Source organism: Spermophilus citellus (genome assembly GCF_964194105.1).
Source record: "Spermophilus citellus genome assembly, chromosome: 11".
Lineage (NCBI taxonomy): Eukaryota > Metazoa > Chordata > Mammalia > Rodentia > Sciuridae > Spermophilus > Spermophilus citellus.
This window is the reverse complement of record NC_138192.1, coordinates 60484793-60512222: the sequence shown is the minus strand read 5'-3', so window position 1 is coordinate 60512222 and position 27430 is coordinate 60484793. Positions and strand designations below refer to the sequence as shown.

The following is a 27430-nucleotide window of genomic DNA, read 5'->3' as shown; positions in this document are numbered from 1 at the left end:
ATGATACAGGGATAGTTTGGTCAATTTCACTTTCCACTCTTTTTCCTTTTTTCTTGTGTCACTTGCCTTTCCCTAAATCTTCTTCCTCTACTCCACAGATCTCTCTTCTATTTTAATGAGATTCCCCCACTTTTCCCTCTTGTGTAGGTCTAGCTGCTATGTAATAGTAAAAACATTTGACTCTTCAGTTTCTGAAACTGGCTTATTTCACTTAGCATGATGCTTTCCAGTTCAAGCTGTATACCAGAAAATGTTCCATTCTTCTTTATGTCTGAGTAAAATTCCACTGTGTATTTATATAGAATTTTCTTTATCCATTTATCTCTTGACAGGCATAATATGGACTGGTTTCATAACTGGGCTATTGTGAATTGTGCTGCTATTTATATTGATGTGTATTTATCATTATGGTATGCTAATCTTAGGGGTTTTTTTTGTTTGTTTGTTTGTTCGTTTTGTTTTCATAGGTACCAAGGGATGGATAGCTGGGTCATCTCGTGGTTCCATTTCTAGTTTCTTGAGGATTCTTCATCTTGCTTTCCATAGTGGTTATACTAACTTGTAGTCCTATCAACAATGTGTAAGAGTAACTTTGCCCCCAAATCACCAATGTTTATTATCACTTATATTCTTGATAAATGCCATTCTGACTAAATTGAGATGAAATCTCAATATAATTTTGATTTCTATTTCCATGATTGCTAGAGATGTTGAATATTTTTCATATACTTGTTGGTTATTTATATTTATTATTTTAGAGGTATTTGTTTAGTTATTTTGCCCATTATTAAGAGTTTTTTTTTTTTGTTTTTGTTATCATTGTTAGCCTTTCAGAGTTCTTTATGTATTCTGGATGAATGGCCTATCTGAGGAGTGGGTGGCAAATATTTTTTCCCATTCTTTGGGCTATCTCTTCAGATTCTTAATCATTACCTTTGCTATGCAGAAGCTTCTTAACTTGATGCCATTCCACATATTAATTCTTGATTTCATTTCTTATACTTTAGGAGTCTTGTTAATAAAGTTGTTGCCTGTTTCAATATGTTAGAGTGTTGATCCTATATTTTTAAAATCACTTGCAGAGTTTCTGGTCTAACTCCTAGGTGTTTGATCCACTCTGAGTTGACTTTTGTACAAGGTGAGAAAGAGGGATCAAATTTTCATTTTTTAAATATGGATATCCAGTTTCCCCAGCAACATTTGTTAAAAGGACTATCTTTTCTCCAACATATGTTTTTGGCACCTTTGTCAAGTATCAGATGGCTGTAAGAATGTGGATTTGTCCCTATGTCTTCTATTGTATTGGTCTTCATTCCTGTTTTGGTGCCATAGCATGCTGTTTTTGTTAATTTATGTCTCTAGTATAATGTATGGTCTGGTATTGTGATGCCTCCTGTATAACTTTTCTTGCTCAGAATTGCTTTGACTATTCTGGGTCTCTCATTTTCCAAATGAATTTTAAAGCTTTTCTTTCTAGTTTTGGGAAGAATGTCATTGGTATTTTAATGGTATTGCATTGAATCTGTATATCACTTGCAGTAGTTTGGCCATTTTGATAATATTAATTCTGTCTATCCAAGAACATGAGCGGTATTTCTCTCTTCTTCAATTTCTTTCTTTGGCATTCTATAGTTGTAGAGATCTTTTACATCCTTGATTAGACTTATTCCCAAGTATTTTATTTTTGTTTTTATTTTTTTCCCTTATTGTGAATGTGATAGTTTTTCTGATTTATTTCTCAGCGGATTCACTGTTGGATTACAGGAAAGAGATTGAATTATGTATGTTGCTCTTATAGTCTTCTAATTTCCTAATTGGCCTATCAGCTCTAGAAGTTTTCTGGTGGATATTTTTGAGTCTTCCAAATACAGAATCATATCATCAAAAAACAAAGATAATTTTACTTTTTTCCTTTTTGGATCCCTTTAATTTTCTTCTATTGTCTGCTTACTCTGGCTAGAATTTCAAGGACTATGTTGCATAGGTGTGGTGAAAGTGGACATTTCTGTCTTGCTCCTGATTTTAGAGGGAATTCTTTCATTTTTTTTTTCTCTATTTGTTATATTTGGGTCTTGGGTTTATGGTTTATAGCCTCTAGAATGTAAAAGAAAATTCCTTCTATCCTTAGTTTTTCTAGTGTTTTAAACATGAATGGATGCTGGACTTTGTCACATGCATTTTGTGCCACTATTGAACAAAATCCTGTAGTTCTTGTCCTTATCAGTACTTATATGGTAAATTATGTTTATTGATTTGAAAATATTGAACCAACTTGGCATTCTGGCAATATACCCACTTGATCACGAATATAGTGTTCCTAATGTCTTTTTGAATGTAGTTTTGATAATATTTTATTAAGTGTATTTGTATCTATGTTCATTAGGGATATTGGTCTCAAGTTTTCTTTCCTTGGTATGTTTTTGTTTTTGGTATCAGGGTAATTCTGGTTTCATAGAATGGATTTCATATATCCCTTCTTTTCTTTTTCATGAAATGATTGAAAGAGAATTGGCATTAGCTAACCTTATAGTTCTGGTAGAACTCAGCCGAAAATCCATCTGGTCCCAGGCTTTTCTTTCTTAGAAGACTTTTATTTGATGACTCAATATTGTTACTTGACATTGGTCTGTTTAAATTTTCTTTTACCTCGTGGTTCAATTTTTCTTGGTCTTATGTGCAGAGAAATTTGTCAATATCTTCTAGATATTATAGTTTATTGGAGTATACATTTTCAAAATATTTTCTAATGATCTTCTGGATTTCAGAAGTGTCTTCGGTGATCTCTCCTTTTTCATCTCTAATTTTGTTTATTTGGTCTTCTCTCTCTATTTTGTTTATTTTCATTAAAGGTTTATCAATCTTGTTTATCTTTTTAAAGTTTTTAAAGAGCCAACTTTTTGTTTCATTGATCCTTTGTATTTTTTTTATTCTCAATTTAATTAATTTCACTGTTCCCTTAATTATTTCCTGACTTTAACTGGTTTGAGAATTAGATTGTACTTCTTTTTCTAGGGCCTGGAGATGTAACATTAGATTATTTATTCAGTGTCTTTCTCTCCTCCTCCTCCTCCTCCTCCTCCTCCTCCTCCTCCTCCTCGTCCTCCTCCTCCTACTTTTTAATGTGGGAACTCAGTACTATAAACCTTCCTCTTAGAACTGTCTTTATACTGTCCCAGGGATTTTTTATATGTTTTATCACTGCACTCATTTGTTTCTACATTTAAAAAAATTCTTCCCAGATAGCTTCTGTGATGCAGCCTCAGTCAAAACTGTATTATTTAACATCCAATTGTTACGTTGTTTTCTGTTTTTTATCTTGTCATTGATTTCTAATGTTATTCCATTATGTTCTGATAGGACACAAGGAATTATCTCTACTCTTTTATTTATTTATTTATTTTGTATTTGTTAAAATTTGCTTTGTGTCTAAAAATATGATCTATATTAGAAAAAGTTCTATGTTCCTATGAGAAGAAAATGAACCTGGTTGTCGATAAAAGAACTGTTCCATAGATAAGTGTTAGGTCCATTTGATTAATAATATTTTCTTTTTCTGAAGAGTCTTTGCATAGTTTCTATCTGGATGAACCATCTAATGGTGAGAGAGGTGTGTTGAAATCATCTAGTATTATTGTACTGTGGATTATTTGATTTTTTTATATTGAGAAGGGGTTGTTTTATGTACATAGATAGTATCATTACTTGAGACATAAAATATTTAGGATCATTATATCTGCTTGTTGGACAATTCTCTTATCCCATATGAAATGACCTTCTTTGTTAATTCTGATTAGTTTTAGCTTGAAGTCTATTTTGTCTAATATGAGAGTAGTTATCCCTATTTACTTTCAGTTTCCATTTTTATGGTATATCTTTTTCCGTCCTTTCACCTTCAGGCTGTTGGTGTCTTTACTGGAAAAGTATTTTGTAAACAAAACATGGTTAGTCTTGTTTTTTAATCCATTCTTCCAATGTCTGATTTTTTTTTAAGAATTTAGACAATTTACATTCAGTTTTATTATAGAAAGATAATTTTTATTTTATGCCATTTTGATTCATTTCAAATCCTTATTTCAGACTTGATTCTTCTCTGACTATACTGATAGGATTTATCCCTATGCTGGTTTTCGTTTTTATTTTTTACTTCTTATGCATAAATATTTTCATCAAATGTATTTTGTATGTAAGGATAAATGGTTATGAATTCTGTGAGTTTATGATTATCATTTAAGGCTTTTATTTAATCTTCAATCTTGAGGAATAGTCTTACTGGAAATAGTAATCTTGGTTGGCATCCATTTTCTTTCAGGGCTTGGCACAGGGTTTGAGTTGAGAAATCAGTTGAATTCCAAATTAACTTACTTCTAAATGTGACATATAATTTTTCTCTTGCAGCTTTTAAAATTATTTTATAATTCTGTACATTAGGCATATTAAGTACAATTTGTTATAGAGAGGATCTTTTTTTGATCTTCCCAGTTGGGATTTTGTATGTATCTTGCATTTGATTTTTATTTGTTCATAACACTTTTAAAATTTTCTGAAACTATTCCATTAAAAAATTTATGCATTCTTTTATTCTGTATTTCAAAGACTTTTCTATACCAATTATTCTTAGATTTGGTCTCTTAATGTTATCCCACATAATATTAAGTATTCTGGTCATGAACGCTTATCATCTTTTCTTTATTATCAACTTTATTTTCAAGATTATTATTTTGTCTTGAAAGTTTGAGGACTTATTCAGAGTGGTCTAGTCTACTGGTGATAATTTCAATTGAATTTTTAATTTGATTTATTGAGTCTTTTACTTCCCAGAATTCTGTTTGATTTTTTTCAGAATCTCTACCTCTTGATTGAAATAATTTTTAATACCTCTATTTTCTCTCTAAATTCATTCCTTATGCCTTTTTTTAGTTCACTTGATATTTTAACTGTAAACTTCATAAATTTTTTTCCCTAACATTTTCTCCACTGTGGTGTCCATGGGATCAATTGTTGAAATGTGGGCTGTTTGGGTTGGTTTATTCTCTTGCTTATCATAATAAATATGATAATGTAAACAAAATATGTATGTTTATCCATCTGCTAGGATGGTTATCACTTCTACTTTTATGCAAGCAACTATTTAGTGAGCTTCTTTCTCTTAGGGGCCCCAGACTACGTTAATATCCAGGTATTGATATTTTTACTCAATATTTTTTTCTCTGCTGTTCCCAGTATCAACTCCACTTTCAGAGAAGACATTAAACCCTATTTACTTTAGTCACTTCAGATAAAAATCCACATACTAATCAACCTTAGAAAAAACAAAAACTTGTTGTCAATGCCATCCTCAGTTCCTTTAATTCAGGTATAAAATTGTAGTAATGTTTTGAAATAGGTTGAGAGTTAGTTATTAAATAAAGTAAAACTACCATTACACTATGTAAGTGTTAAAAGGGAAAGAGTAAAAAACTGGGCAAACTAAAAAAATTTGTTAAAGGAAAAGATAGAAAAGAATAATACAAGCCATGTAAAAAGAATAAAAATGGATGGGAAGTATATGAGGCAGCAGTAGGTAATATAAAAGGGAAAGAGGGCTAAGAGGAGCAAAGATAAACCTGAGTTAGGGAAACAAAGATAGAGGAAATGATTCCAGTTAGTTCATGAAAATATTTGAAGAAATAATAATCACATGGATTAAGGACACAACATTGAATAATAGAGAAACAGTTATTGAATCAAAAACAAAGAGTAATAAGTGTATGATCAAAATTGATGTTAGAATTATTTAGTTATCCATGCCAAGGTGGAGTAAATTCTTAATGAGCCTTCTTGGTTTGGTTTTCAACAGAATTTGTGCCCTTTAGAAAATGCCCATCACTCTTTAGCTTTTGGTCCTCCTAGAGTTGCTGAGGCACAGGAACTTATTTCTTGGTTGTTGTGGATTTCTCAATAGCTAGTTATTATTTATCAATCCAGGGGTCTGAGTGTGCCTGCTTGAAAGGTGCTGTGTTGCATCTGCTGGCTGTTTCTATTGGGTATAGAGGCATAGAATGCAGAGTGCAGGGACATTGTTCTGGATGTTACAGGACATTGTGTTGTCACTCCACTCTATCAGACACTGTGTTATCAGTCTTTAAAGTGACATAGAACTTGGTGGCTATCTGAAAGCATGAAATATGTGATTGTGAGCTCTCTATGGGTGATCTCTGATGCAGAAACATCATCCCTGATTAATGTAGATATGTCGATTGCTCAGATAGCATCCCTATAACTGGGATATAGTCAGTTGGCTTTCTAGTATCTGAGTTTCCACCACCTACAGTTGTGAATCACTGTCACCATCCCCTTTTACTGGGTCTCTCCTGGATTAATGTTTTCTAAGCACCTGGTGGCAACCCAAAACTGTGAGGCCCTTAGGTATAGGCTTTCCATGGGTCATTCAAGCACAGAAGCCTCAGGCTTACATATATCAATAGGGTACTCTCTTTATTATTGAAAAAGAGTCAGTTGGCTCACCTGCATTTGAACTCTTATTGCCTGTGGTTATGACTTGCAGGCATTATTCCACTCCACTACCTAGGAAATAGGGTTGGTTTTCTCAACTGTATGTGAGCTCTCACTGGCCCCAGTTGTGAATTCTGGGTATCCATTCCTTATACTATGGTGTATGCTTCATACACTATGTTTCTGCCCCACCCCACTCCCTTGTCCAGAGTGAGGGGGAAGGGATTTCAGTAACTTTCAACTAGCAGCTATCCTTCTTTGTAGATAGATTATTGGGCTATCACCTTACCATTTTAAAATTGTTATTGCTTTTGTTTACCTTATGCTTTTATTTTTTAAGAAATATCTTCTGGTTAATAAATTCTCTCTTCAACTATATCTAATCTGATTTCTAACAAGTACAATGGAGGTTTAAATTTCTATCCCCATGCTATTATTCCTAGAAAATCTATTTTGCTTATCTTTTAATAGACTTTTTAGTTTCATGTTCTGACCACATTATAAGAAAACATAACTAAAGTATAGAAAGTTCTATTATAATAAGGCTATATTGAAAAGTTTATTTTCATTGCTTATTGTTTTTCAGTCCTCTAAAATTGGGCAGATGTTGTAAACATGTTGTTTTTGTATTTAGTGATTCTTATAGCAATTTTTTACTTACTATATTTTATTAGTAATTTTGAACATTAATTTATCTTTTATCTTAAATATCACTTCTGCCCCTCCAGCATATCCTATGTCCCAGGGCAACCAATATCAGTTTGATTGCTGGAAATTTTCTCCCAGTTTGTAGAGATATTTCAGTGTGATTACAATATTTGTAAAGATGATACAGTTGGTTATATTTTCCTGAATAATAATTAGAATCTCAACTTCTCTTTTCCTATACTTGAGGTATAGGTTAAGAAGTCTTTCCCAGAATTTTTTTTCCAGAAATTTCACAATAGCTTTTTTTTATGTTCTTGTCTTCCAAAAAGTCAAGGTGATTATTGGAGAATTTCAACATTGGCTAAATTGTCTAATATAAACATTTAAAGTCTCTAGATTGCTCTTAAAAATGGGGGTGTATTTTGGACTAAAGTTTTCTCCCTCAATAATTGTATGTTGAAATCCTAATCTCAAGGTAATTTTATTAGGAAATAGGACCTTTAAAGAAGTAATTGGAATTGAACAGAAAGGGACCACAAACCAAGGAATAAAGGAAGTGTCTAGGAACTGTTAAAACCAAGGACATTTTTTTCTGTTGAATCTCCAGGAAAGAAGGAAACCCTACTGACACTTAATTTTTTCAGTATGACCTATACCACAATTCTGAAACACAGAACTATCAAATAAAACTTTTGTGTTGTTTAATTCAGCAAGTTTGTGGCAATTTTCTTTATGACAATAATAGAAAACTAGTACAAATTTTGTTCTACTCATTTATACCAAAGCATATAATGTATGAGACCATGAAACTAACGTAGCCAAAATACACAATAGGACACAAATAAAATATTAGTCTAAGCATACTTAGTTATATAAAGCAGTTAAATACTAAAATATATAAAATAATATAATTTACACTATGTATAAAAATATGTGTATGTGTGTTATATATATATATATATACACATACATTCGCATCTGTACATACACATTATAAGTGAATCTAAAGAGAATTTCATATTAAAAATATGATCAATTATCTTAATACATCTTTTTATAAAATGACAATAACCTCTTTTAGCACTTTATGTTACAGATGTGGTTTTAAGTCCTTTACATATACAAAAACTTTAATGCTCACAACAAACCTGTAAATAATGTAGTTTTTAATTCTCTTATTTATAGACACAGAATCCAAGGCAGACAGACTTAAGCAAACAAAGACATACAACTGGCAAATAGTGAAGCTGGGATTTAAACCCAGGTGCTCTGGCTCCAGAAGAGGTGCTCTTAAAATGTCTTCCAGAAAAGTTGCAAAGTTCAGAGATACTCATGTTTTTCAAGTTTTTCTCTTTCTTTTCTTTCTTTCTTTTTTTTTTTTTGTGGTGCTGGGGTTTGAACTCATGGTCTTGTGCATGCCAGGTTGGCACTCTACCAACTGAGCTATATCCCCTGCCCTATACTCATGTTTTTCAATGACTTATAATGTCCATCATAAATTAGGGGTTAAGTCACAAATGGAAAGAGATATTAAACTATAAAGATGTTTCTCAGTATTGTTTATATTGTAAAAAATAACAAGTAATGTGAATGTCTTTTTTTTTAATTTTTTTTTCCATCTCAAACTAAAAAGTTTTTTCTCAGCAAAAGAAACAATAAGAGAGATAAACAGGGAGCCTATATCCTGGGAACAAATCTTTACTCCACACACTTCAGATAGAGCCCTAATATCCAGAGTATACAAGGAACTCAAAAAATTAGATAATAAGATAACAAACAACCCAATCAACAAATGGGCCAAGGACCTGAACAGAATGTCTTTTATTTAACAGGTTAATTTAACACTCTGCCATAAAGCATTCATCTATTTTCATATACTGTATACTATTATTATATACAATGATATGTGTTAGTGTGTTCTAAATGCATATTATTAGTAATACAGAAAACAGATATAGATATGTACATGCATATACACTCATAAACACATCATACCTAGACTGTATGAAATACAAACAAATCAATCAATTGGTCTGGGATGGAATCTGGGAGTCTCTAAATATTCTAATATTTATTATGCAACTTAAATAATTAGCATCTTCAGTCAAGTATGAAAAATTATTTTAGGTAAAATTAAGTTATATTTGAATATACCTGAGATAAGCTTTTTTTAGAGAAGTCATTTTCAAATTTAGAGGAAGTGTGAAACAGGTAATTTTAGATCCTGAGGGAGAGGAGTGAAAATTTGGTAAATGATTTAGGGAAAAGTGAACACATTCCGTATGTAAGAACATAAAGAAAATGACACTGGGCGGAAGAATAGATAGATGTTTACTAATAAAATGTTTAACATATTTCAATTTTTTCTTAGAATTATTTCAAAACAAATGAAGACTTTTGCCCCATTAATCTCTCACCATCTGTAATATCCAGATTTCAAACTATATATGAGTTCTATTTTTGTTGAAATAACCTACTGTGGGATATCCTGGTATACTATTCTCAATCATGAAATTATTTTATAAAATATGTGTTCTAAAGTTTGATAAGTTCTCCCATCAACATTGGAAACATAGTACCTCCTACCATTTTATTTTCTCCATACACTTTATGTTATATTTCTTTATGTTATCTTTCTCTCTCTAAAAGTTTGAAAATACGTATGCATTGCCAGTTCTTTGGCATTCAGCATATATATGCTCTTAATCACAAGTGACATAAAATGACATGATGTGTAACAGAATTTCCCTGTCATTTCTCTGATAGGCAGTGAAGTTATTTGATTTTAATGTCTCTTTAAACTTTACATTTCCCTTAGGGATGTAGTAGCTGATTGTAAGGCAAAATGACTAAATTACAAAGAGTGTAGGAGAATATCATATAATCTTAGTGGACTTTTCAAATTTGGACTTCACACATGAAAGCAAAGTAAGCTCAGAAAGCTGTGTCAAGATTTCTTGACAACCTATTAAGTGAGCTTAATCCTTCTCTGAAGGAAAGTGGTCTATGTTCAACTTACATTTCTGCATCATGTTTCTACACTGAGCAAGGCAAAATCAAGTTTTAACTCTATTTTTGGTTAATATTTTGCCATTTTATATAAAATACTTAATTTTAGTCTAGAAGTACAAATTTTTAACCAAGCAGTATAATTTCTTCCATTATATCCTAAGGCTGTTGCCTTAGGAGTGGGAGGGAAATGATTTTATGAACATGTTTTGCAACATTGTTTATAATAAAAGCAAAAATATAAATATATTAGTTCATCTTCTCTAACAGTCTACTGTAAATCACATTTATATTTAATTTTATTTAATGCTCTATAAAAATTCTGCATATATATTTATTGTCTCCTCTAAATAGTAGGCAATTAGGTACACATTTGTGATGACTCCCTTTCTAAGTCTTCACTGAACGTTAGTTTTAATATTATATCCTGTTAACACTTTGTAATTTCTTATTTGTCATGCTTTCTTACACCATTAATATAGGAGCAAAACTAATATCACTTCTTGGTAGTAGCTTAATATTCAGTGACATTTATATCATTTTTAAAAAAGAATCATGTATTACTCAAAAAATTTGTGACGTACACCTGCAAATTTTTGTCTTATGTGTTATTTGCAGCAATGGTTTTACTTTTCAGTTTATATTCTTATCAGTTTTCAGCACACAATGCTCCTGCTGCTTACATATTTTTACAGCAAGAAATCTGCAAAAGAAATATATTTTCCATCCTAAGAATAGTGAGAACGGCCTTCATTGTCTTTCTCTCTCCTATAACTTCTTCATTTTTCTCTCTATAAATATATACATATAATCTACATTTTGCACATATGTGTATAAAATATACATCAATTGTATCTTGCTTTGCTTCTGTTTTTTATTAGTATTATTCACATCATTTTCTATCTTTCCTGCTATTGTAAATAGTATAAACTAATTCAAAATAAGTAGTGTATACTCAATAGTTTAATGACACTCATTTCAGTGATATCTCCCTTGGAATAGTTTGTTCTCTTCAGATTAGATTTCTTATTCTATTGAACATTACTTCCTCTTTTCTTATTTCCTAAATTTTCCCCTAAACCTCCTCCCCCAGAAGAAAATTTCTCAGTTTATTTGTAACTTCTCAATTTGGTCTTAACTTGTTTATTCTAATTCCTTAACTCATAACTTCCTTTCATTCTTTTCTCTGATCACATAATCTCCAGGGGCAGAGATGATGGGTAGATCAGTTTCCATTCAGAGGCCATGAGTTGCTTATTTTCCAGAATTTGTCTAAATTTCCTTTCATCATTATGTCCTTTTGTTTCAAGAATAATGTAGATCTGTAATTAAGAATATGAAATACAACTGGCTCTGTGTGAACCTTGGAGATTGCTCCTCCTGCTCCTTTCTTCTCTCTCTCTCTCTCTCTCTCTCTCTCTCTGTGTGTGTGTGTGTGTGTGTGTGTGTGTATGTGTTTTCTCCTTCCTTCAGAAAGATTTTTCACATGCATGGACTGCATGGTACTAAACAGAAGAGAGGCTTCTATAAATGTCTATGGAGGTTTTCTCATTTCTAATTACTTTTTTTTTTCCTTCAGGAGATTCTCACCTTGATTTGCTTAGGTCTTGGTAAGACCATTCATTTTCATTTTGATTCATGTTCCCAAACTACACCTTGAAAATTCTCTTCAGGTAGTAAACTGGGGCAATCATGGTTTACTTCATTTATTTCTCCTTTCTTTGGGACAATTAATCTGCTCTGATTGTTGTTTAATGTCTGAAAATTTTTGTTTCATATTTTTTGTCTGTTTTTTTTTTTTTTTTTTCTGTAGTGAGTGACTGTAGTTACACCCAAATAGCTGGAAACTGAAATCTGTTACTTAGGATAAAAACTCTGCACTCATTTTACAAACAGGAGTCATGTGGCGACTTCCTCTCATGCTTTTAGACTCTAGCACCCTCTCTTTGAGTCCCTCATAATACTTGACTCAAGCAATTTAGAAATAGAGTATATTTTCACATGTGAGATTTTTTTCCAATTCAGTTTTTATTCCAGATTTAACCATACATTTATTAGCAGAGTTGCTTGATTAATGTCTTTTCCCTTTGTCATTATAATTCTAATGGAGCTAAAGTTGGGAAACTTTGTATTCATTGATTGACTGCTAGTATGCATTTCTGTGCTGGATAAATTTTTACTTAAAGTTTATTTAAATTAAAAAAAAATTACCTAAATTAAAAATAATGAATCTTCTGGTTTAGCCTGAAGTAAATCCAACCTCCCTTTCCTCCAGCTCTATTAACACACCACATATGCACTAGGTAAAGTGACTTTGCCCCATGTCTGAGCCTTTGTTTTATTTCACGGGTTGGGAACTGTTTTCCGAAACTTCATTCTTTCCAGCTGTGCCTTCCTTTGCCAGTGTGAACTTATGGGCACTTCATTTTTTTTTTCAATTTTTATGCTTTCTTTCTTTTTTTTATTGTTGGTTGTTCAAAACATTACATAGTTCTTGACTTATCATATTTCACACTTTGATTCAAGTTGGTTATGAACTCCCATTTTTACCCCGTATACAGATTGCAGAATCACATCAGTTACACTTCCATTGATTTACATATTGCCATACTAGTGTCTGTTGTATTCTGCTGCCTTTCCTATCCTCTACTATCCCCCCTACCCTCCTCTCCCCTCCCCTCTTCTCTCTCTACCCTCTCTACTGTAATTCATTTCTCCCCCTTGTATTATTTTTCCCTTTCCCCTCACTTCCTCTTGTATGCAATTTTGTATAACCCTGAGGGTCTCCTTCCATTTCCATGCAATTTCCCTTCTCTCTCGCTTTCCCTCCCACCTCTCATCCCTGTTTAATGTTAATCTTCTTCTCATGCTCTTCGTCCCTACTCTGTTCTTAGTTACTCTCCTTATATCAAAGAAGACATTTGGCATTTGTTTTTTAGGGATTGGCTAGCTTCACTTAGCATAATCTGCTCTAATGCCATCCATTTCCCCCCAAATTGTATGATTTTGTCATTTTTTAATGCAGAGTAATACTCCATTGTGTATAAATGCCACATTTTTTTTATCCATTCATCTATTGAAGGGCATCTAGGTTGATTCCACAGTCTTGCTATTGTGAATTGTGCTGCTATGAACATCGATGTAGCTGTGTCCCTGTAGCATGCTCTTTTTAGGTCTTTAGGGAATAGACCAAGAAGGGGAATAGCTGGGTCAAATTGTGGTTCCATTCCCAGCTTTCCAAGAAATCTCCATACTGCTTTCCAAATTGGCTGCACCAATTTGCAGTCCCACCAACAATGAACAAGTGTACCCTTTTCCCCGCATCCTCGCCAGCACTTGTTGTTGTTGGACTTCATAATGGCTGCCGATCTTACTGGAGTGAGATGGTATCTTAGGGTGGTTTTGATTTGCATTTCTCTGACTGCTAGCGATGTTGAGCATTTTTTCATGTACTTGTTGATTGACTGTATGTCCTCCTCTGAGAAGTGTCTGTTCAGGTCCTTGGCCCATTTGTTGACTGGGTTATTTGTTATCTTATTGTCTAATTTTTTGAGTTCTTTGTATACTCTGGATATTAGGGCTCTATCTGAAGTGTGAGGAGTAAAGATTTGTTCCCAGGATGTATGCTCCCTATTTACCTCTCTTATTGTTTCTTTTGCTGAGAAAAAACTTTTTAGGTTGAGTAAGTCCCATTTGTTGATTCTAGTTATTAACTCAAAAGACTACCAACTAAGAAAAGCCCAGGACTGGATGGGTATACTGCAGAGTTTTACAAAACCTTTAAATAGGAACTAATACCAATACTTTTCAAGCTATTTCAGGAAATAGAAAAAGAGGGAGAACTTCCAAATTCATTCTACGAGGCCAACACCACCCTGATTCCTAAACCAGACAAAGACACTTCAAAGAAAGAAAACTACAGACCAATATCTCTAATGAACCTAGATGCAAAAATCCTCAATAAAATTCTGGCGAATTGGATTCAAAAACATATCAAAAAAATTGTGCACCATGATCAAGTAGGATTCATCCCTGGGATGCAAGGCTGGTTCAATATACGGAAATCAATAAATGTTATTCACCACATCAATAGACTTAAAAATAAGAACCATATGATCATCTCGATAGATGCAGAAAAAGCATTCGACAAAGTACAGCATCCCTTTATGTTCAAAACTCTAGAAAAACTAGGGATAACAGGAACATACCTCAACATTGTAAAAGCAATCTATGCTAAGCCTCAGGCTAGCATCATTCTGAATGGAGGAAAATTGAAGGCATTCCCTCTAAAATCTGGAACAAGACAGGGATGCCCTCTCTCACTACTTCTGTTCAACATAGTTCTCGAAACACTGGCCAGAGCAATTAGACAGACGAAAGAAATTAAAGTCATAAAAATAGGAAAAGAAGAACTTAAATTATCACTATTTGCAGATGACATGATTCTATACTTAGCAGACCCAAAAGGGTCTACAAAGAAACTATTAGAGCTAATAAATGAATTTAGCAAAGTGGCAGGATATAAAATCAACACGCATAAATCAAAGGCATTTCTGTATATCAGCGACAAATCCTCTGAAATGGAAATGAGGAAAAACACTCCATTCACAATATCCTCAAAAAAAAAAAATACTTGGGAATCAACCTAACAAAAGAGGTGAAAGACTTATACAATGAAAACTACAGAACCCTAAAGAGAGATATAGAAGAAGATCTTAGAAGATGGAAAAATATACCCTGTTCATGGATAGGCAGAACTAACATCATCAAAATGGCGATATTACCAAAAGTTCTCTATTGGTTTAATGCAATGCCAATCAAAATCCCAATGGCATTTCTTGTAGAAATAGAGAAAGCAATCATGAAATTCATATGGAAAAATAAAAAACCCAGAATAGCAAAAACAATGCTAAGCAGGAAGTGTGAATCAGGCGGTATACCGATACCAGACTTCAAACTATACTACAGAGCAATAGTAACAAAAACAGCATGGTACTGGTACCAAAACAGGTGGGTGGACCAATGGTACAGAATAGAGGACACAGAAACCAATCCACAAAACTACAACTATCTTATATTTGATAAAGGGGCTAAAAGCATGCAATGGAGGAAGGATAGCATCTTCAACAAATGGTGCTGGGAAAACTGGAAATCCATATGCATCAAAATGAAACTGAATCCCTTTCTCTCGCCATGCACAAAAGTTAACTCAAAATGGATCAAGGAGCTTGATATCAAATCAGAGACACGGCGTCTGATAGAAGAAAAAGTTGGCTACGATCTACATACTTTGGGGTCGGGCTCCAAATTCCTCAATAGGACACCTATGGGCACTTCATTTATTTCTGCTTAATTTTATAGTGAATATTATCTTATCTGATTATTTTCATGAAATATATCAGTGCTTTTGGTCTTCCATAGTATCCTTAATTGTTTTCCAACATTCTTATAGGTTTATCCTCACTTTCTCCTCCTCCTCCTCCTCGTCCTCCTTTTTCCTCTTTTTTGCTTAAAACATGTCTTAGAGGGAGGATAGATACAATGTTTAATTAGCATAATTGAGTCTGTGGTTATAATATTTTCAAATTTTATCTTAATTACCAGACCAGCCAAGACCAAGAAAGGATGTGTGTGTGCAGATCGAAATAATCACAATACTTCAATCAAACCGACATAAGCAGGACTAAGAAAGGTATAAGCATGAGAGAGAGCTTGGTATGAGTGTGGAGACTACAACAATATTTAGAATCTGAGATAGTATTTATTCTGAAGTGGCAGGACAGAAGATACCAAAGACAGAGTAAGGGAAGACAGGCAGATCTCAGCAGAGTCCTGCAGTGAGTGGATTAGTTTCAAAGGGTCCAGCTGCAGAGTTCAAGAAGCTCCTCACCCAGGGAGCAATGAAAGCTACTGAGAAGCCTGCTGTGCAGAGGAGATTCATCCTTGCCATGCCAGGAAGGCATCAGTGAATAGGCAGAGGTCAACCCTGAGGTTACACTAAGTATTCCAGTGAACAAGGTGAATGTACATGTGTATGTATGTCAAGCTGGTTTGGCATCCTGATTGGACAGAGGAGGACACCTGCAGTTGTACAGGCAGTGGTGGTTGGGAGGAACCTTAAAGCTGGAGTCTTTTGTTGGAAAAGTGAGTTGAATCAGGAGCACAAGGTCTCAGCCTCTCTATCAGCCCTGTGATGGGCTTTTCTCACCTTTTATAGTATTTTTTCCTCATTTATTCAAGGGGCAAATAACTTCTAACCTGGAAAGTTTTCTGGATACCAACTTATATGTAGAATGAACAATGATTTCTAATCTTTTCATTGTATATTTCTCCTGTATATTCACTTCTAATTTTCAATCTGTATCTCTGAGAAAGAAAACAGTCTTATAGAGATTATATAAGATTGAGTTAATATATAAGAAAAAACAATATAATGACTCCTATTAAATAATAAGTACAACATAAATATTAACATATGTTATAATCATATAAAACATTTTATAAGAAATAATAAATTCAGAATTTAGGTCTCCATAAAATAAAGATTTATTAAAAAAATATAACTATATAAGTTGAGATTATAAAGGTAAAAAATGAATGTCACATAAAAAAATGGAATTTGTTCTCTTGGAATATGGTTATCACAGTGTTAGCACTATTAGAGTTATTTAATATGTAAGAATGCCTAAATCAATTTAAATCACAGAAAATAAATTTAGGTAACATATTATTTAATAGACCACTATTTTAAGGCATAAGTACTGAATTTAAAAGTAAAAACATAGAAAATTTATTTACTCATTGTATATTTGTATTAAAATACATTCAATAGCATTAAAAATTGAAATCTTATCAAACATAAAAACTAAATTTTCATTTTAAGTATTATATTTACCATTATAAACATCAGAATCTTGTTTCTGAAGTATAAACATTAACCTATTAAATAATTGTATGTATTTGTGTGTGTGTGTGTGTGTGTGTACAAAGTTAAGTATGTGAGATGCCAGCTTAAGAGGTGTAATCTCTTGATAGAGAAAGAGATACCATGCTTTCCTTGAAAATATGCCTGTGTAGCAAGAACACTGTTTTTACTTAGACTTCAGGTTTTATTCTTGGTTGATAACAAAATTAATGGAGATTTTAGATAAGCCTTCACCCTTTTATCTTCCTTGATATCCTTTTAATGACCACAATTTTGCCTTAAAAAATAGACGCAAGTTTCTTACCTAATTGAGAGTTATATAAACTTCTGGGTTACTCCATTGAGTTACTATCTGTAAATATTTTAAAATTAGATCTATAAAATTAAGAGAGTTTTTCTATATTTATATCTATCTAATGCTTTCTTAATCCTTGTGAATGAATAAGAAGGGTGTTGATAATAACCTAAGTGAAATTAAAAAAAAAAAAGTTTCAATGTTTCCTAAGTAAATTTGAAAAAAATGTATTATTATTACAATAGAAAATAACTATTAATTGAGCTGTTTTTAGAATTAATCTGTCTTTAAAGAATAACTTCAAATTATTCCAAATTGTATGCAGAATTTAAGTGCCAATTTCTTCAAGCCATTCCTTGTATACCCAGAATTCTTTTTTCCAATAAAATACACATCAAACAGGCTAGGTTTATTTTTCTTTCAAATATAATTTTTTAATCAGATGACTAGAAAAAAATCAGCAGACCATAGTAGAGACTGGGTTTGCGAGGGCTGATCTGGGTTTGGTGTTCCTGAGAGACATCAGAAACAGGGCTTAGAAACTGTTAAATACTGACAGAGGCAGTTCGACTTTCCAGCAATATTTATTGTATTTTATTTTAGTTTTTGATTCACTAATCTCCCTACCATATTTGTAACAGGATGATTTTTATGCATAGGGTATGGAGGACAATGATATATGAATGGTGTTTTGAATTTTTGTTGTATTCTGATGTCTTTAATTTTTTCTCTTTTTCATATTCTTCCTCTCTCTTGTCTATTTTCTTTCCATCTTTTCTCCAACCAGTAGCCCATCTCTGTTGGCTCTTCTTCCACTCTTCCTGTGAATTTTTACTTCTAGCTTCTCTCTTCCTCCCTCATGAATATTGCATACTATACCTCCTCTGTTCTCTCATCGCTACCATTTGAATTGTAAATAATTTTAACAAATATTTTGTTTGTACTATAGACAATTATTGAACTCTTTATTTTGGTTTAATGCTAGAAAGCAGTAGATGCCTTGGTGGAAGATATTAAGTTTAAGGATATATATTGTGTACACCGGGAGCTGTTGACATTGGTCTCACCAGTAAAGGTGAAGAGCGGTAAACCTTCAGGGACACTATAGATCTACAGAATAGAATATATCCTGCCTTAGATCCATACATTTAGATGGGAAAACATACTAAAAACATGAAAAAACAAGGGAATAAAGTGAGTGAAACAAACCCAGGTGCTTTAACAACAGAAGCCACTGATAACACAGTAGATGAAATGTCCAAGAAGGAGTTCAGATTGTAGATAGTTAAATTGATATGTGAAGTAAAGGATAGACTCAGGAGTGAAATCAAAGAAAAAATACAGGAAATGAAAGATTACTTCAATAAACAGTTAGAGACCATGAAAAAAAAAAAAAAACAAGCAGAAATCCTTGAAATAAAGGAATCAGTAAGTCAAACTATAAATTCAATAGAAAACATCACCAACAGACTAGACCCCTTGGAAGACGGAACCTCAAACAATAAAGACAAAATATATCATCTTGAAAGTAGAGTTGAACATGTGGAGAAGATGGTAAGAAACCATGATCAAAGCATCCAAGAATTATAGGATAACATGAAGTAGCTTAAGAAGCAGAAATACAAACCAAAGGAATGCATAACCTTTTAAAAGACATAATAGCAGAATATTTCCCAAACCTAAAGAATGGAATGGAAAATCAAATACAAGAGGCTTACAGGACCCCAATGTACAAAACTACAACATACTCACACCAAGACACATTATAATAAGAATGACTAACATACAGAATAAAGATAAAATCATAGTGGATGGTTTTGACAATGATAGAGTACTTGATCTTGTGCCCAATACCTGCATGGTATCCTCATTTAATATTCAAACGGCAATATAAATGATATGGTATGTGCCTAAACATTAGAAGCCAATAAGGAAGCTTGTTTAAAAAGCAATTTGGAAAATTATGGATTTTTTAATTTAATAAATAAGGCAAGTGTTCTGGCAGAAAAATAATAAAGTAAATTCCAACATTTGACTTTATATTTAGAGATGAAGTTTGTTTTAGCTTTTGGGGAACACCTAACATCCAAACCATAACACTCTGTCCCTAGCCCCCAAAAGCTCACACTCATCTGACAATGCAAATTTAGTCCATTCCCAAGAGTCCCTATAGTCTCAACAGTTCCAAGATTGCTCAAAGTTCAAGTCCAAAGTCTTCTCTGAGGCACAAGGCAATCTCACATTGCGAGCTCCTGTAAAATTAAAAGCAATTTACAAGTATCCAATATATAAAGTTACAGAGTAAACATTTCCATTTACAAAAATAGCAGCATAAAAGGATGGTATAGGACCAATGCAAGACCAAAATCCAGCTGGGCAAATAGATGCTTTAGTTCTGTGTCTGTCTTCTTCAAAGTATTTGTATAGCTCTGCCCCTGTGGCCTTGTTGGTTGCAGCCCAAGTGGCCTTGTTGTTGATTTGTCTCTGCTCAACCCCTTCAGCTTTCCTATGACGATGTGATATCCCATGTTACTGTCATTTCTTCTTTTCAGGGGTTTCCACTTCCTCCTCAAATCTCCACACTTCTAACCTTCGGGGGGGGGGGGGTGCCCTCAGGGACTCCAACCCTGCTGCACTTTGCCTTCCTTGGAAATCTTGCTAGAAGCCTCTATGACCCTCAAGATTTACTATCAAATGACAATGTATACAAATTATACATTGTATAATTGGTAAAAGAATAAAAATTAGATCAATGGAACATAAGAAAGAACCCAGAAAAAGACCAACATAAATATAATCAATTGATCATTGACAACAAAACAAAGGCATTATAACAGAAAAAGTCTTTTCAAAATATGGTAGTAGAAAAACTAGATATCTACATGGTAAAAATAAATCTAGATGTAGAATCATACATTTCACATACACTATCTCTAAATTGATCTTATAACTAAATGTAAAGTTTAAAACTATAAAACTCCTGGAAGATTACATAGGACAAAAACTAGTTGACCTTGGGTATGGCAATAATATTTTAGATGCAACACCAAAGGCATAATCCAAAATGATTGATAAACTGGATTTCATTTAAATAGAAACATCTTAGTGAATAGTATTTTCAAGAAAATCAGAAGACAGAACTAGAAGAAAAAATATCCAATAAAAAAACATGTCTAAAACAAAGAACTCTTAAAGCTTGACAATAAGAGAATGAACAACCTGTTGCAATAAATAAATAAATAAATAAATGGGTAAAAAGGTTTGAATAGACACCTTATCCAAGCAGACACACAAATAAGCATAGTCCAGGAATGCACCACCACATGTAGCATGAAGTCCATATTTCTACAGAAGATAGGTTCCTATGAAAGTCAACATTCAGAAATGTTATTAAGAATCATTCTTATTACTCTATGTCCAGTTGTGAAAGTATAAAACATGCATTTTCTTTGGTCATGAAAATCTGTCTTAAAGAATGTCATATCCTTGATTTGTCTGAAGACACAGTTTTATAATACATTAGTTATACTTCTTGGTATGTTAAAATACTTGTAAGCAGCTTACTCCTTTTTATTCGAACATTTTGAAAACAGCATTATGATTAGAAATGTATTTATACATTCTATATTTCTATATATAGATATACATTTTATGCAACTATTACAACATAGGTGAGTATAATAAAGATGATAATGATGATAACTTATAATGTCTCTCAAAATCCATGCACATATGATATGGTGGTAGGGAACCAACACCATAATTAAGTTTCAGGAATCTTAAAAGTGAGTGACTATATTGCCAACTTTCATGAGTTCATAATTGCTAGAACTAAAATGTTTCAGTGAAGAAATAATGAATATTGTGCTTTCACTAATGGTCAGTCTTACACAGCTGGCATTGGTATATGTAGTGTGGGAGTCAGAATTCTAATATGGTGACTGACTAACATCAAAAAAGGGATTTTGCAAGTGTAATGGAGACTATTAGTCTATTGACATGACTATTGAGAGAATATTCCACTAGACTTGACTCAATCAAATGTGTCCTTTAAAAGAATTTCCTCTGATTCTCAGCAGAAGAGAAGGAGACTTGAAGCATGACAGTGGTTTTCTGTGAGAGAAGTTGTGTGTTGCTGAGATGGAGGGACCTCTAAGAGGCTTTCCTACCCAGAGCTGAGAATAGTTCCCAGGTGACAGTCAGCCAAAGAATGGCGACTTCATTCTGCAACCATTGAAGCCTACCAATAATAGGAATGAGTGCAGAAGAGAATTTAATTTTGAGATGAAAACCAGATGGTTGATGCCTTCAGTTTTGTTTTGTGAGGTCCTAAGCAGAGAACACAGCCATGTGATCCTAGATTTCTGACCTGTAGAACTGTAAAATTATAAGAGAGAAGCAGGAAAAATAGGAACATATTTTGCATAAGTAAAAATTACTAACTCTAATTAATTAATTTTGTGTATAAATTTTAAAGATACAAAATAGCTTTTGTCATCTTTTGTAGTATTATTTTTTGTGATAATTACATTTGATAAAATAAAATCAGAATTCTGAATTTTTCAATTTGCCTTATAATAGAACAAAAATAGAAATATTAGAGCTAGAATGAATGTCATGATAAAGAAGCACTAGTAGTCTTACACAGAGAAACTTGAAGAATATGGGAAAAGAAAGAAAATACAAAACTGGTAGGTTCAGATAAATATGGAAAATTTTAATATAGAAATGAAGTAAACCAATAACAACATATCAGTCCATATTTGAAAGATGTGATTAAGATAAGCTATCATCTTATATAAAATGTTTCCAAATTAATGTAAATATTTAACAATAATAAATATGTAGAAATACCAAAGCATATGGTGCTTTCATGGGAACCAATTTTTTTTCATATTTTTATTGGTGCATTATAGTTTTTCATAATGGTAGGATTTATTGTTACATTTCAACCAATTTTAAAATACCTGTTTGTAGTTATAGAAGGTTTAGATTAGTTTTGCAATGTGGTAGATAAAGTTTAAGAGTCATTTCCAACAAACAAGATGAAACAAGATGAAATGTGTTGATCTTTCTACCTGTGATTGTCTCAATAGGTTAAAATAAAGTCACAATATTTTGAAAATATATTTTCAGTAATAAAAATATTGTCATAGTAGGAATTTGACTTTTTGTACTATGAAGAATCTTATGTTTATGCAATGGAAGAAATCATATGTCTATCCATATTCTTCTTGTCTTATTACATGGTAGGATCATTGATGAAACACTGACTGTAAGTGGTGACATGCAGTTTTATTGTCTCATTTCTGACTTCAGAGTGAATGTTTCCAAGTTTGGCCATTCTCTAGGATGCTTGCTGTGAGCTTCCATTGAAAAAAAAAAACCTTAGCAAATTAAGGAAGCTTTTTTCTTTTCTTAGATTCCTAAAATGCAATTTTCCTTTCGTATTTTCTTGGGGAAAAAATGTTCAAAAATTGGTAAAGATTCTTCATTAAACAAATTGTAAAATTTGCTTGAAAACTCTTTGTGCTTGGTGGTTTTCTTATTTTTTAGTGAAGAAGTTTAAGTCATCAACAAAATTATTTAATTTTTTTATTTCCTATTTTTTATTCACTTTTTATAGTTATACATGGCAGTAGAATGTATTTTGACATATTATACATACATGGAGTATAACTTCCTATTCTTGTGCTTGTACATGATGTGGAATCACACTGGTGGTGTATTAACCACATGGGAAAATTATATTTGATTCATTTTATTGTCTTTCCTCCTCCCAACCTTCCTTCCTCCTATTTTCTTGTAAGTCAATTTATTCATTTATTTTTTTCCTAGAAAAATATATATTGCATATAAGTTTTCAAATTTATCAGAACGCAACTGTTCAATGTACATTCTTATTTTAAAAACAAATTTTGGGACTTTGGTTGTTCTTAAATATAAAGAACAGGAAAATCGTCAGTTGGTTCTTAGGAGAAAAACAAAGCTGAACAAACTAAAAATCAAATATTTTGTTGCACCTATCTAAGAATTGAGGACACAAGCAAATCATCACCCTGAAATCTGAAGAGAGAGGCAAGAAGAGAGAAGCACATCTGAGACACTGCAGCAGAAACTGCTGGAGCCACACACTAGAAAGAGTCCCTAGAGAAACTAGATGAATTGCTAAATGCTGAGGGGGATCATCTTGAGAGTGAGAAACTGTGGAGGCTCGATTTTAGGACAGGTCCCACAATTTCATGGATATTTACCTTCAAGAACTCCACAAAGTACTCACCATGAAGAGTCCAGAAAATCTTAGCTTCAATTGTTGGCAGAGGAGAGGGAAAGTAAATGTTTGAATATGCCCCGGTGAATTATACATAACAAAGGCAGACGTTCTAGTGAAAAACACTTTATCAGCTTATCTCACCTTATTTTATAGTCTGCAGGAAGAGCATTAACTAACTTCAACCAATTTTAGCTTTCCTTTCTTACTAAGAGGGGAAGAAAGAGCAACTGCATAAGGACATAAACCCACTATTATAAGATTAGGAAACACCCACATTTACCACCATAACAACAGGTCTGCAATATGAGAACTGTTTGTTACATTTGATAGAGTTACAAGTCAAAAACTCTATTTAAGAAAGACTTCTTAGGGAAGTCTGAAAGGGAGGAAATAAACAAGGAGATTAGGGGATTTTTGTGACCCCATAATCTATACCTATAGCCACTACTAATCATAGCCTAATTCACAGATTAACATAAAATACCTTCACAATCAAAGCGTATGTACCTCATTTCCTTTTACCAATCACCATGTCTAAACATTACAAGTCATGATGCAAGACAAAGCAAAGCATAGATTCTGAAAAAAAGAAAGCAAGTATTAGAACTCCATTAAGGTAAGAGACAGATTTTGAAATTATCAGGCAGAGACTTAAAATAATTATAAGTAATTTGTGATGGATTCTGATTGAAAAGTAAAAAAGATTCAAACATAAATGAGAGAAGTTAGCATACAGATGAAAACTCAAAGTATCAAAAGGAATTTCAAGCAATTTTTTAAAAAACACTATAATAGCAATGAATGATGAGTTCACGATAGGCTGGATTCAACTGAGGAATATTTGCTTCTACACCTTTGCTATGTCTTTTTTAAAAATTAATTTTACAATAAGTATGTTTCCTTAGTTTGTTTAATATTTGCTGTATTTTGATCATACAATATGTATATTGTACATATACATATGTATATATTTTTCTTTTTTTTCTTCTTTCAAATTTTTTTTCAAATTTTTATTGAGACATAACTGACAAATAAATTTATATGTATTAAAGGTATTCCTATAATGTTTTATTTTCCTTTTCAAAATTTATTTATTTATTAGTTCTAACCAGTCATTCATGGACAATAGATTCATTATACACAAATGGAGCAGAATTATTCACTTCTCTGTTTGTGCATCAAGTAGAATCACACCATTTGTGCAATCATACTTATACCTAGAGTAATGATGTCCATCGCATTCCATCATCTTTCCTACCCTGTTGCCCCCCACTTTGCCTCCTCCAAAGTTTCTCCATTTTTCCTATGCCCCCTGCCCATTATGGATCAGTATCAACTTATCAGACAGAACATTTGGCTTTTTTTTTTTTTTGAGGGGGGATTGGCTTACTTTGCTTAACATGATATTCTCCAACTCCATGCATTTACCTAGAAATGCCATAATTTTATTGTCTTTTAATACTGAGTAATATTCCATTGTGTATATGTACCACAGTTTCTTTATCCATTCATCTATTGAAGGGCATATAGGTTTCTTCCACAGTTTAGCAATTGTGAATTGTACTGCTATAAATATTGAAGTGGCTGGGTTACTATAGTTTGCTGTTTTTAAGTCTTTAGGGTATAGACCGAAGAGCGGGATAACTGGGTCAAATGGTGGTTCCATTCCAAGTTTTCTAAGGAATCTTAATACTGCTTTCCAGATTGGTTGCACCAATTTGCACTCCCACCAGCAGTGTGTGAGTGTGCCTTTTCTTCCACATCCTCACCAACACTTATTGTCGCTTGTATTCTTGATAACTGCCATTCTGACTGGAGTGAGATGAAATCTTTACAGAGTAGTTTTGATTTGCATTTCTCTAATTACTAGAGATGTTGAACATTTTTTTTTTTATATTTGTTGATTCATTGTGTTTCTTCTTTTGAGAAGTGTCTGTTTAGCTCCTTAGCCCATTTATTGTTTTTTTAATATTAAGATTTTTTTATTTTTTTCTATATCCTGGAGATTAGTGCTTTCTCTGATATGCATGCAGCAAAAATTTGCTGCCAATATGTAGGCTCTCTGTTCACCCCATTGATTGTTTCTTTTGCTGAGAAGCTTTTTAGTTTGAATCCATCCAATTATTGATTCTCGATTTTATTTCTTGTGTTCTAGGAATCTTGTTAAGGAAGTCTAGGCCTAATCTGACATGATGAAGATTTGGGCCTACTTTTTCTTCTATTAGGCGTAGGTCTGGTCTAATTCATAGGTCCTTGATCCACTTTGAGTTGAGTTTTGTGCATGGTGAGAGAGAGGGGTTTAGTTTTTCTCTCTCTCTCTCTCTCTCTCTCTCTTTTTTCCCTTTTCACTTTCCTAAATTTAGTCTGTAGGTTCCGTTCTGGTCTTCTTGAGTTGAACTTGTTTGTTAATTTCCAGGATTTTCTTATATTTTTAAAAGCAGAGTTAAGATAAATATTTTCTTCTAAACAATACTAGTTTCATCCTTAAGATTTAATACATAGAGCTTTTACTTTCTTAAGATTTGAAACAGTTGTTTTTCATTTAATTTATGAGTGCTTTAAGTATGTGTTTAATTCCCTATATATAAGTTTTAAAATAATAACTTACTATTTATTCATTAACAAATATTAGATATTTACCATGTGCCAGTTACTCTAAACTATTGAAGTATACAAATAGGGAAAAATGGGCAAAATGCTCTTATTTTCTGAAATTTATATTTTTATAGTATATATAGAATATTTTCTTATTTTTTTTACAATCTAACTTTTGTGTGATAATGGATTCTATGTGATATTGATTTGGGGGTATTAAGCTGGAAATTCATACTTGACCTATTTTATGTCCCCCTTTTTAAGAGTTTTATTCTACCCTGAGAAGAATGTGTATTTTCTGATTCTTAGGTACAAAACCCAGAACATGTTAGCTATGTTGTTAGAATTTACTACAGGTTTTAAGCTATTTCTTTTTCTATCAAATCTAGAAGGTACTGAGAAAGATGTATATACATATACAATTTAGGTAACAATGCTGTGGTAGATGCTCTAGAAAACATAATCTGATGGAAGGACTGAATACAAAGGGGATAGAAAAGGACAGCAGAGGTAGGAAATACAATAAGATGTTAGCTAATGTACTACCCACATGGATATTGCTTCAAGCCAGGTCTTAAAGGGAAACAGCTGGTAGTTTATCGCTTACGTTTGCTCCACATTTGAATTCCTCTAGAGCAAGCATGCCTTAGAGTAGCCCATGAAAGAGAAGGTGCTATACACAAATTGTGACAGTCCCAAATTTATGTTGGAATCCAAAGTGCACAATGTGACTGTATTTGGAGAGAGAGAGAGCCTTTAAAGAAGTAATTCAAGTTAAATAAGATCTTAAAAGCAGAGTGCTGATCTGATCAGATTGGTGTCCTATATAAGAAGAGAGACACCAGGGATGCAGGGACACAGAGGAAAGGCCTCATGAGGATACAGTGAGAAGGTGATCTTGTGTATGGCAAGGCATAAGTACTTAGGAGAATCCAAACCTGTTGACACCTTGAGCTTGGACTTCCAGCCTCCAGAACTGTGAGAAAGAAATTTCCTGTTAGTAAGTCATGCAGCCTGGGTTTTCTGTTATATCAGCCCTACCACACTCATATAGTAAGGAAGAGGTATTTATCTTCCATGATCCCTTCTGTCACTTTAACTTCTGGATTAAATTCATTCCATGAAGCTTTGCCATGCCCGTATGTACAGATTCTATTATCCCTTTGAGACCAGCTTAGGTTGTCATATATCA

The 27430-nt window shown here is 32.8% G+C and overlaps 1 long non-coding RNA gene across 2 annotated transcripts in view; it reads left to right on the top strand.

Moving 5' to 3' along the window:
• The window catches only part of LOC308631186, a 116255-nt gene that overhangs the window by 36048 nt on the left and 52777 nt on the right, over positions 1–27430 (top strand). For both annotated transcript variants that reach the window (XR_014018132.1, XR_014018133.1), the window contains exon 2: positions 15754–15841. This is a non-coding gene — a long non-coding RNA (uncharacterized lncRNA). The remainder of the gene's footprint in view (positions 1–15753; positions 15842–27430) is intronic.